Below are 11,504 nucleotides of genomic sequence, written 5' to 3' on the forward strand. Positions count from 1 at the left end.
ACTGCTGACACCTGCTCTGCATGTTGTAGCACTGCTGATACCTGCTCTGCATGTTGTAGCACTGCTGATACCTGCTCTGCATGTTGTAGCACTGCTGATACCTGCTCTGCATGTTGTAGCACTGCTGATACCTGCTCTGCATGTTGTAGCACTGCTGATACCTGCTATGCATGTTGTAGCACTGCTGACACCTGCTCTGCATGTTGTAGCACTGCTGATACCTGCTCTGCATGTTGTAGCACTGCTGACACCTGCTCTGCATGTTGTAGCACTGCTGACACCTGCTCTGCATGTTGTAGCACTGCTGATACCTGCTCTGCATGTTGTAACACTGCTGATACCTGCTCTGCATGTTGTAGCACTGCTGACACCTGCTCTGCATGTTGTAGCACTGCTGATACCTGCTCTGCATGTTGTAGCACTGCTGACACCTGCTCTGCATGTTGTAGCACTGCTGACACCTGCTCTGCATGTTGTAGCACTGCTGATACCTGCTCTGCATGTTGTAGCACTGCTGACACCTGCTCTGCATGTTGTAGCACTGCTGACACCTGCTCTGCATGTCGTAATGGAATTGCGAGCTCCTTCTGAACTTTTGTTTACATCATATGGTTCTGATGTAGGCGTGTGTTCGGTGGTCCCTTCTCGGTGAGCACTCCCTCTCAGCTGCACACATCACAGCTGCATATCCTACAGCTGCATGGCTCACACATGCGTATCGTACAGCTGCATGCCACACAGCTGTACGCACCACAAGGTCTCAGGCTTGTGGCGGCAAGAATCCACTTTTCTGTTGCCCACTAACAAATATTGACTTTAAACTTTGATTCTTAGTCGGGCCTTGTTCTCCATTTTCTTTGTTGATGTTTTGATTTGCGATTGTAATGAGGGTTTCGTTGGGATTGTAATTAGTAGGCACGGGGATTGTTATGACGCGGCGCTGGGTTTCTCGCCAGACAGCCACAGCGCCAACTGTACCAAGAGCACAGAATTGGAACCAGTACATCTTCGCACTTTATATAAAAAGAAAATCGTGCATCGTTAACATTTTCTGAAAGGTCGTTGGCGACCCATCGAATATCCGGACCCCGAGAGAGAGGTGTAAAGGGACCCCAAAAAACTGAGACATCGCTGACGAAGTACCAGTTGTATTTGATCACGAATTACGACCTTACGTCCATATATGGCATTGCTCTATCATGCCCCCCCGTGATGGCTACGCCAGTTTAATCATAGCTCTAAGCTATAATTTGCCACTAATGCCAAAAAATCCTCGGTGACGTCCCTGGCTTAAGGATCCTGTGTCCTAATGATCTTTTTATCTGGAAGAATTTCGGCTGCTGGTCCTTGAATTACTCGCCGGAACTCATTTGCATATGAAGCTTGGGTCGTCTCTTTTTCTTCGCTTTTTTTATATTTTTTTTTAGGGAGGTAAGAATTTTCCCCGGAAGTTCTCACGACTTGAGAGCCGCGTGAGGATGGAAAACACTAACTTGTAGCTACTGGGGGAAGGGGAAAGAGGGAATGGGGGAAGGGGGGATGGGGCGAGGGAAGGGGGACGGGTTGGATGGGGTTTAAGTAGATTGGTGTATATGTTTTTTTATATCGGCAGGCTGTGTTCCCTTGTTGTTTCTCGTGCAGTGGAAACGACAAGGAACACATTGGTGGTGATTTCGGCTCAGAGAGAGATGGAGGAATATATATATATATATATATATATATATATATATATATAATTTGCATAAATGACTTTTGCATATAGTACACCATCTCTTGTTGATACAAATATCAGGCTATACTGTACATTAGCAATCCACATATTTGATGTTCACTGATTACAGATGTGTCTTGCATATATTAGAAAGTGATGGTTGATTTACTGTAGAAAGAGAGCGAGTAAATTAATGAAAAAAAGGAAGTCGCTGAATTAAAGAAACCACTAAGCCCCTTTTCATTTTCTTAATGAACCTTATCGCCTTTTTTCCAAACACTTTGTTCATTCACCTTTTACTCACCTTCAATGCCGTTCTCCCTTCTGTTCTTTCTCACTCGTTCCTCCCGTTATTGTTGTTGTTGTTCTAGATTCAGCTACTCGGAACAAAAAGTTCCAAGTAGCACGGGCTCCGGTGAGCCCGTAGTGGACTTACCCTGGCACAGGAACGGAGCTTTATAATTCCTTCCGAGGATACTAATTAATCTCTTGAACATCTGAAGGCTTCTTGCCTTATCTCTGTCCCTCATATTATTCCTAAAATCCCCTTTCCACCCATCTCACTCATTACATCTCCCCTCCCTGATTATTTTTCCACCCCCCCCCCCATCCCACCAACATCTCATACGGGGCAAAAAACAAAACAAAAAGACATTGTTTACATGTCATCCACTTGATTCACCGTCACTGAATGCATCCAACAGCATCCATGCATGTTGCAAGGGGGAATATTGCAAACCTCGTTGGGAATGCATTGGTTCTTTCAGCCCGTGCCACGACCGTTGCATTCCACCTCTGCATTTTACATAACAACGCCAAGCCTGGTATTGCTCATATGAAATCCAGTGGCATTCGTGTCATCAGCGAACCGTAAGGGACGACGCAGATGGCAGAAACCTGGAGGAAAAATATTGGGGTCAGTTTATGGGTCTTACGGTATTGGGTCGGAGCGAAAGTGAGGAATTTGTCATTTATCATAAGGGTATTTTATTTGTTTACAGTCGTTCCAGTGTTATATTTCAAGGTTAAGTTCTCCTTTTAAAAAGGTGTCACGTTAATAATGTAATTAGTAAACCGGTTTTTTATCTCGGATTAGAAGTCTTAAAAAGGTTAAGGCATTTATGTGTTATTTGCTTTTCAAAATAGTAGAAGATACAGAAATATCTGATATTTCTTGGTGTGGCGATTTTGGAGATCATCACACCCTCTCGGATAGCTTCTTGAGGTTATCTTGAGTCGAATTCGGGGCTTTTTTAGTGTTCCCGCGGCCCGGTCCTTGACCAGGCCTCCACCCCCAGGAAGCAGCCCGTGACAGCTGACTAACTCCCAGGTACCTATTTACTGCTAGGTAACAGGGGCATAGGGTGAAAGAAACTCTGCCCATCGTTTTTCGCTGGCGCCCGGGATCGAACCCGGGACCACAGGATCACAAGTCCAGTGTGCTGTCCGCTCGGCCGACCAGTTCCTTTACTCTTCCGACCAACTCTTACGGGAAGGTGACAGTCAATAAGATTTCAAGACCCACTGAGAGTTTTGAACTACATTGGTCATTATGACTACGAGGTGGTCACCGTTGGCACCTTTAGCAGGCGTCGAACGGTGTTTTGCTCTGCACCAACATGATCTGCACGTTAATAGCAGGATCAGATGACCATAGCAGCACTCACAGCAACACCAGTACACAGACACACACACCCAGCAACACCAGTACACACAGACACACACCCAGCAACACCAGTACACAGACACACACACCCAGCAACACCAGTACACACAGACACACACCCAGCAACACCAGTACACAGACACACACACCCAGCAACACCAGTACACACAGACACACACCCAGCAACACCAGTACACAGACACACACACCCAGCAACACCAGTACACACAGACACACACCCAGCAACACCAGTACACAGACACACACACCCAGCAACACCAGTACACACAGACACACACCCAGCAACACCAGTACACAGACACACACACCCAGCAACACCAGTACACACAGACACACACCCAGCAACACCAGTACACACAGACACACACCCAGCAACACCAGTACACAGACACACACACCCAGCAACACCAGTACACACAGACACACACCCAGCAACACCAGTACACACAGACACACACCCAGCAACACCAGTACACACAGACACACACCCAGCAACACCAGTACACAGACACACACACCCAGCAACACCAGTACACAGACACACACACCCAGCAACACCAGTACACAGACACACACACCCAGCAACACCAGTACACAGACACACACACCCATCAACACCAGTACACAGACACACACACCCAGCAACACCAGTACACACAGACACCCAGCAACACCAGTACACACAGACACACACCCAGCAACACCAGTACACACAGACACACACCCAGCAACACCAGTACACACAGACACACACCCAGCAACACCAGTACACAGACACACACACCCAGCAACACCAGTACACACAGACACACACACCCAGCAACACCAGTACACAGACACACACACCCAGCAACACCAGTACACACAGACACACACACCCAGCAACACCAGTACACAGACACACACCCAGCAACACCAGTACACACACACACACCCAGCAACACCAGTACACAGACACACACCCAGCAACACCAGTACACACACACACACCCAGCAACACCAGTACACACACACACACCCAGCAACACCAGTACACACACACACACCCAGCAACACCAGTACACAGACACACACCCAGCAACACCAGTACACACACACACACCCAGCAACACCAGTACACACACACACACCCAGCAACACCAGTACACACACACACACCCAGCAACACCAGTACACAGACACACACCCAGCAACACCAGTACACACACACACCCAGCAACACCAGTACACACAGACACACACCCAGCAACACCAGTACACAGACACACACACCCAGCAACACCAGTACACACACACACACCCAGCAACACCAGTACACACACACACACCCAGCAACAGGTATCACCAACAGATGAGACAAGAGATAAATAATAAACTATACATTTGAATGCGAGAAACAAAATACCAGAAACGATCAACGTATTCAACAAAGCAGTGCCCCTATCACCAAACAAAGCAGTGCCGCTATCACCAAACAAAGCAGTGCCCTTATCACCAAACAAAGCAGTGTCCCTGTCACCTAACAAAGCAGTGCCCCTATCACCAAACAAAGCAGTGCCCCTATCACCTAACAAAGCAGTGCCCCTGTCACCTAACAAAGCAGTGCCCCTATCACCAAACAAAGCAGTGCCCCTTTCACCTAATAAAGCAGTGCCCCTATCACCTAACAAAGCAGTGCCCCTATCACCAAACAAAGCAGTGCCCCTATCACCTAACAAAGCAGTGCCCCTATCACCAAACAAAGCAGTGCCCCTTTCACCTAATAAAGCAGTGCCCCTATCACCTAACAAAGCAGTGCCCCTATCACCAAACAAAGCAGTGCCCATATCACCTAACAAAGCAGTGCCCCTGACACCTAACAAAGCAGTGCCCCTATCACCTAATAAAGCAGTGCCCCTATCACCTAACAAAGCAGTGCCCCTATCACCAAACAAAGCAGTGCCCCTATCACCTAACAAAGCAGTGCCCCTATCACCTAACAAAGCACAGTTCTTCCCTCCTAACAAAGCACTGCCATTCCAGCCTAACAAAGCGCTGCCCATCCAATAACCCCGCAAAAAAAAATCAGGTGTGCCAATTCACTTTACTGTAATGGGCTGAGTGCCTTAAACAACCTGGCACTAAAGGTAACGGTGCCACACTGCCTCATTTGTCCCTCGAATCTTTCCAGTCAAGCTCATGGCAACCTCTCACTCCCACTACTTCCCTCTCACTCCCACTTCTTCCCTCTCACTCCCACTTCCAGCCAGTTATTCATCATAACTAGTCAGTTATTAGCTCTCAGCCAGTCATCACCCTCATGCACCATCAGATAGTTATTATCATCCACTACTCATCATCATACCCCATCAGATAGCCCCTTGTAACTCCCCCCAGCCCCTTGCAACTTCCCCCAACCCCTTGCAACTCCCCCAGCTCCTTGCAACTCCCCCAACCCCTTGTAACTCCCCCCAACCCCTTGCTACTCCCCCCAATCCCTTGCAACTCCCCCAGCCCCTTGTAACTCCCCCCAACCCCTTGCTACTCCCCCCAATCCCTTGCAACTCCCCCAGCCCCTTGCAACTCCCCCAGCCCCTTGCAACTTCCCCCACCCCCTTGCTACTCCCCCAGTTTGCATGGCGTTCTGGGTTTAGAATTTCTTTCCTGTTTTATTTACTAAGTGCCTGTTTGTTGTGTGTGTGTTTCAGTGTTCAGTATTTAATGCCGCTAGATTGTTATTAATTGAGTGTTTAGACAGTCATCGGGGCGGGTAATCTCTGCTCAGTACTCACTGTAAAATATTTTAAGCCCCACATATTTTTTTTCACTCGAAATTTTCATTTAACAAAATTAATATTGACATTAATAACTCATATCGACAACAATCAAATTAATTAAAACTATTTGGAAACAGAAAATGTACAAACATTTTTTAAATAATTGTTTGGTCGCTTTCAGACCTCGTCAAATTGACCAAAGAATAAAGAACACAAATACAGCATCAAGGTCAAGAGTTCAAAGCATTATTTGTTTATTTAAGATTATTGTAATAATTAAATTGACTGGACTAAATAGTCACAATCGTAAAGATATGACCAAAGTGCCTTACTTCATGGGGTAACCCTATCAACGGTATAGGTTAAGTAATAATTGTAATTAAGAAGCAATAAGATGCTTATCTTAACATACTAAGAAGGTTAGGTGAGGTCGATGTTTTCTATGAAGCTTCTCAAGGTAAACTAAAATATGCACAATCAATTAGTATGTCACATATGCACTTATTAAATAAGCCAATATTGACTATAAGCAAGTGCGAGAACGGGTTGAGCTCCTTTACTACGGAAATATAGAAGCTTATAGTTACGCTTTCAATAGTTAGCGTATAACTCTTATACGCTATAACGTTTTAAAATTATCGACTCATGCAGACAATCATGCAAAATCATGCAGACAATCAACATTTATTCTCGTTTTAATCCCGTCTCTCCGAGCTCATGGGCCTCGCTACGCTTCCTGGGGGCATCCTGGAGAACCCCCCTTCCCCTGGGGCTATCCAACCCCCCTGCTTCTGAACCGTCATGTGAGAACCAGTCACCGGGGTTCTGTCACCTCTCAGACCCGGAAGAGACAGCTAGTGTCGGTTCACCTCTTCGGATTGAAGACTCTTGGGGGTGGGTAGAGCCCCCTCGCCCACTGGGGGGAGGGTATTAGGTACAGGTCGAGGTATCAATGTCGCATGATGCATCATACCACGTGACTCATGTGAGTTTCAATCCTGAATTCTGATTGGTACCGCAAATCTTGCCGCTGACTCACACATCTCTTGTCTCTCTCTCACAACCCCTGCAACTGGTTCCCTGCCTGGTGCCCGTTCTTCTCGCTGGGAGCCGCGTATATATATATATATATATATATATATATATATATATATATATATATATATATATATATATATATATATATATATATATATATATATATATATACATATATATATATATATATATATATATATATATATATATATATATATATATATATATATATATATATATATATATATAAATCCCTCACCTTGCAACATCAGCCAAGCTTATGTAATATCCCTTCCAGTACTCTAAATAACAAGTATTTATTATATTTCACATGTTCTACTTTGCATAATATTTCCAGTGGTGAAAATAAAAAAATATATATATTGTGGCAAGTATTTTTATTCCGTATAATAAATATTGCTAAACGAAAGGTTTATGTGGTGATCTAGTTATACTTACCTAGCTGACATAGTTATAATCAGCTAATTATACTCACCTAGCTGACCTAGTTATACTCACCTAGATGATCCAGCTATACTTAGATGACCTAGTTAAGTACTCACCTAGAGGACCTCGGTCTGCTCACCTAGCTCACCCATCAATACTCACCAAGCAGATGCCTGGGATACTCCCGGATACAGGTTCCAATCCTCCTCACGGCCCTTGTGCATATGCTCACCAAGCAGACCTAGTTATACTCATCTAACATACTCGCCTGTATATGAGTCTAGGGGATGAACTTCAGATATATCGTCCGCCTAAGTACCCTTCAGTCGACTCCAGTGCCCACAATCCCCCCAATGCCAACAGTCACTGGGGCGCCCAATACGCCATCATCCGCCACCACTCATCCATCCATCGGATAACGTCCACAAACCACTATCTGCCATCCATCAAAGCTCATCCTTTGGCAAGAAAATAGTGAGCTGCAAGCCCCATCAAGCCCCCTTACCAACCCTGCCAAATCTCGTCAACCAAGTGCCGTAGCGTAGGTCTTCCTCCTTCCTGGAAAAAGCTATCCTGCTGGAGCCTGGCAGCGGCAGCTGTGTGTGTTAGAGCTAACGGGAGCTTCAACGGAGGGGGCTAACGGGATTTAACCGTTGTGGCAACGGAGAGTTTTCAGTGAGAGGAGCCGGCAATACCGTTGGACAGTTTGGAGTTGATAAAGGAAGCACTTGGTCATGCTAGTCTCATCGGAGACGTTTGTGTCGATGCCCAAGAAAAGATCTGTTTTCATGGAACGGAGGTCCCAGTGAGAAAGGAGACTTCGATGACAATATAGAAGGAAGATGACAACGGTGGATGACAACGGAGCCGCCAGTAAATATAGCAACAGATTCCAGTAAGGGTGAATACTGTAGCTCCAGTAAGGATGAATACTGAGGTTCCAGTAAGGATGAATACTGAGGTTCCAGTAAGGATGAATACTGAGGTTCCAGTAAGGATGAATACTGAGGTTCCAATAAGGATGAATACTGAGGTTCAAGTGACGGCGTCACCGGAGCCGCCGCCAGCCAGCAGTGGGCTGGAATCAAAGTGGCCCATTGCCAACTCAAGGAAGAAATGTGTGGGAGTATGTAATTGAGTCAACTTGGAATTTGAGTCACACTGTAAGAAACTGTGGCGAGGCTGCGACACATTCGCTGGGGCCTCATTTGGAGGGGGTCTTAGCGCGGTGGTGGAATGAGTTTATAAGGGTGGGGGTGGAATGTGTTTATAAGATTGGGGGTGGAATGAGTTTATAAGATTGGGGGTGGAATGAGTTTATAAGAGTGGGGGTGGAATGAGTTTAAAAGATTGGGGGTGGAATGAGTTTATAAGATTGGGGGTGGAATGAGTTTATAAGAGTGGGGGTGGAATGAGTTTAAAAAAGTGGGAGTGGAATGAGTTTATAAGAGTGGGGGTGGAATGAGTTTATAAGATTGGGGTAGAATGTGTTTATAAGATTGGGGGTGGAATGAGTTTATAAGATTGGGGGGTTGTCTATTGATTGGTATTATTCCAATGTTTGGTACGATTTGAGCAGCTGGAATGAGTCTTGTGGATGGTATGAATACGATGGCTGGTATTATTCCAGCATATGAAATGAGTCCTTTTCTGTTAATAGTTCGAGCCCATTGACTGCTGTCATTCTAGTAGATAATGTGGTTAAGTGTTGTTTATGTGAATAGGTAGTGGTGTAGATCCTGTAGTGAGTTAGTCCCGGGTGTATATATATATATATATATATATATATATATTTATATAAAGTTACAACAATTTGTAGTTATGATCGCCCCTTTAACATCTGCTCTGACAATCTTAAACATGGAACGCCGAACGTCTCTGCCCAACAACCATTCTTCCCCCTATGGTTCATTGCCATTTGCAATAAACATTGATATACTTTTTCCCATTCCAAAGAACTGCTGACATCTTTTTCCCATCTGTGATAACTACTCATAGCCTTAAAGACGCTATATAAGCAAAGAATATCGCTATATACCTCGTTGATTTTCTAGCTGACTAAGCACATTGAACTTTCAATTCGTATACAAAACTGGTGTAAAACCATATGTAATTTCTTGGTAATGGAAACTGGCCTTTTCTCTTTGGTTTCTTAATGCACTTCCAAAGCAAAGGAGAAAATTCAACGCACTAAACTCTTGAGAGAATTGCTAATCAGAAAAGTATGTCCTGTAATCGCAGCATACTTATCAGGTTTTCAAAGTAATCTCTCAATCAAAAATAGTCAAACAAGATGATGTTTCTTGTGCTTTTTCATTTGTTATTTATTTTTATCCATTATTGAAGGAGTTGAGAGCCAGTAGAGTTGACCGTCGCATAGACAATACTAAGGTTTATTATTCTGATCTAATTCTAATAGCACTAATCAAACATGCTTTGGAACAATGTAATGTGAAAGATATATACGAGGAATGCAACCTCACGTTCAGTCCTGCTACATGGGTTTTAGTTCTTTCAACTAACTGGACTCGCTTTACCAGGTCTAATACCTGCCGAAAATACAGTTTTTAACAGTTAATGCCCAAGCTTAGGTTGTGACCTGTGTGACGTCATTTCAGTGGGTGGCATGATTCCAGTGGCTGTTATTTCAGTGGGTGGCATGATTACAGTGGCTGTTATTTCAGTGGGTGGCATGATTCCAACAGTTGGTATGACTGACAGTTGGTATGAGTCTGACGAGTGAGGGAATCATTTTATTCCTACCTAACTCTCATTCAGCCTATGATAAACATCATTCGTTTTCAAATGATTTTCAGGCCAAACTGTTTGCCAATAACAGCACCACAGTTTGCCCCGAGGGAGAAGCACAAATCAAAATAAAGCCACCGTGCCCCTCTATCTATCTAAAGCAGGAGTAAAATTCCACTCACACAATGCTTGCTGAAAATTGGGGAACCTGTGGAAGCTTGAACTGACTATTATTTCTCCCTTTATAAAATGAGCGATGGAATATCTGACCCATGGGTTTGTGTAGACGTGAGCTGACAAGCGGGCCGTAGCTCTCGTAATGGAGCTGTCTACCACACCCATCATTTTTGTGCTGTTGTTCTGCTCCCAGGATGAGCTATACAAGATTTCCTTTTAGTCTGAATTCTGTGTGTGTGTGTGTGTGTGTGTTTTTGGTGGTTTGCTTTCCGGTGGAATGGGTGATTAAGCGGGTGATGGGTTGTGTGGGGGGGATTTAATTACAAGTGGGAGGGAAGGGGTGTGGATTGATGTTTTGAGGTGTATGACAGGTTATTGCCCTGAGGTGGGGATGGTTGTGGGGTGGGTGGGAGATATAGGGGGATGACTCTACACTTTTGTGCGTCCCTTATACGTCGGCAAAATTTATGATGAGTGTATGGGTGTATGGGTGTACTGCTCGGGCCTCAACACCTGTATTTTCACCGAAACATGTGTTCTATCTTGCAAACTCGTACGAACACATACACACACACACACACACACACACACACACACACACACACACACACACACACACACACACACACACACACACACACATGACAGCAAGCACAGCCGAACATAACCAATCAGGAGATTTGGAGAAATGAAGAAACAGACCACATAAAAGAATTGTTGTTGCAAGCAATATTACTTTCCTGACCCTAACGCAGGAGGGTGTGAGTCCACGTCCCCATCTACAAGAGCCACCAATATATTCAGCTGAAGATAAGAAATAACATTAGAGACACAGTAGAGGTACTGGCACAATTGAGGTACATACACAGTAGAGGTTCAGGCACAGTTACCCCCCATCCCTTCTATGTCTGGTGAATGAGGGGAGAGGAGTGAGGGAGAG

Source organism: Procambarus clarkii, chromosome 29 (assembly GCF_040958095.1).
Source record: "Procambarus clarkii isolate CNS0578487 chromosome 29, FALCON_Pclarkii_2.0, whole genome shotgun sequence".
In the NCBI taxonomy this organism is placed as follows: Eukaryota; Metazoa; Arthropoda; class Malacostraca; order Decapoda; family Cambaridae; genus Procambarus; species Procambarus clarkii.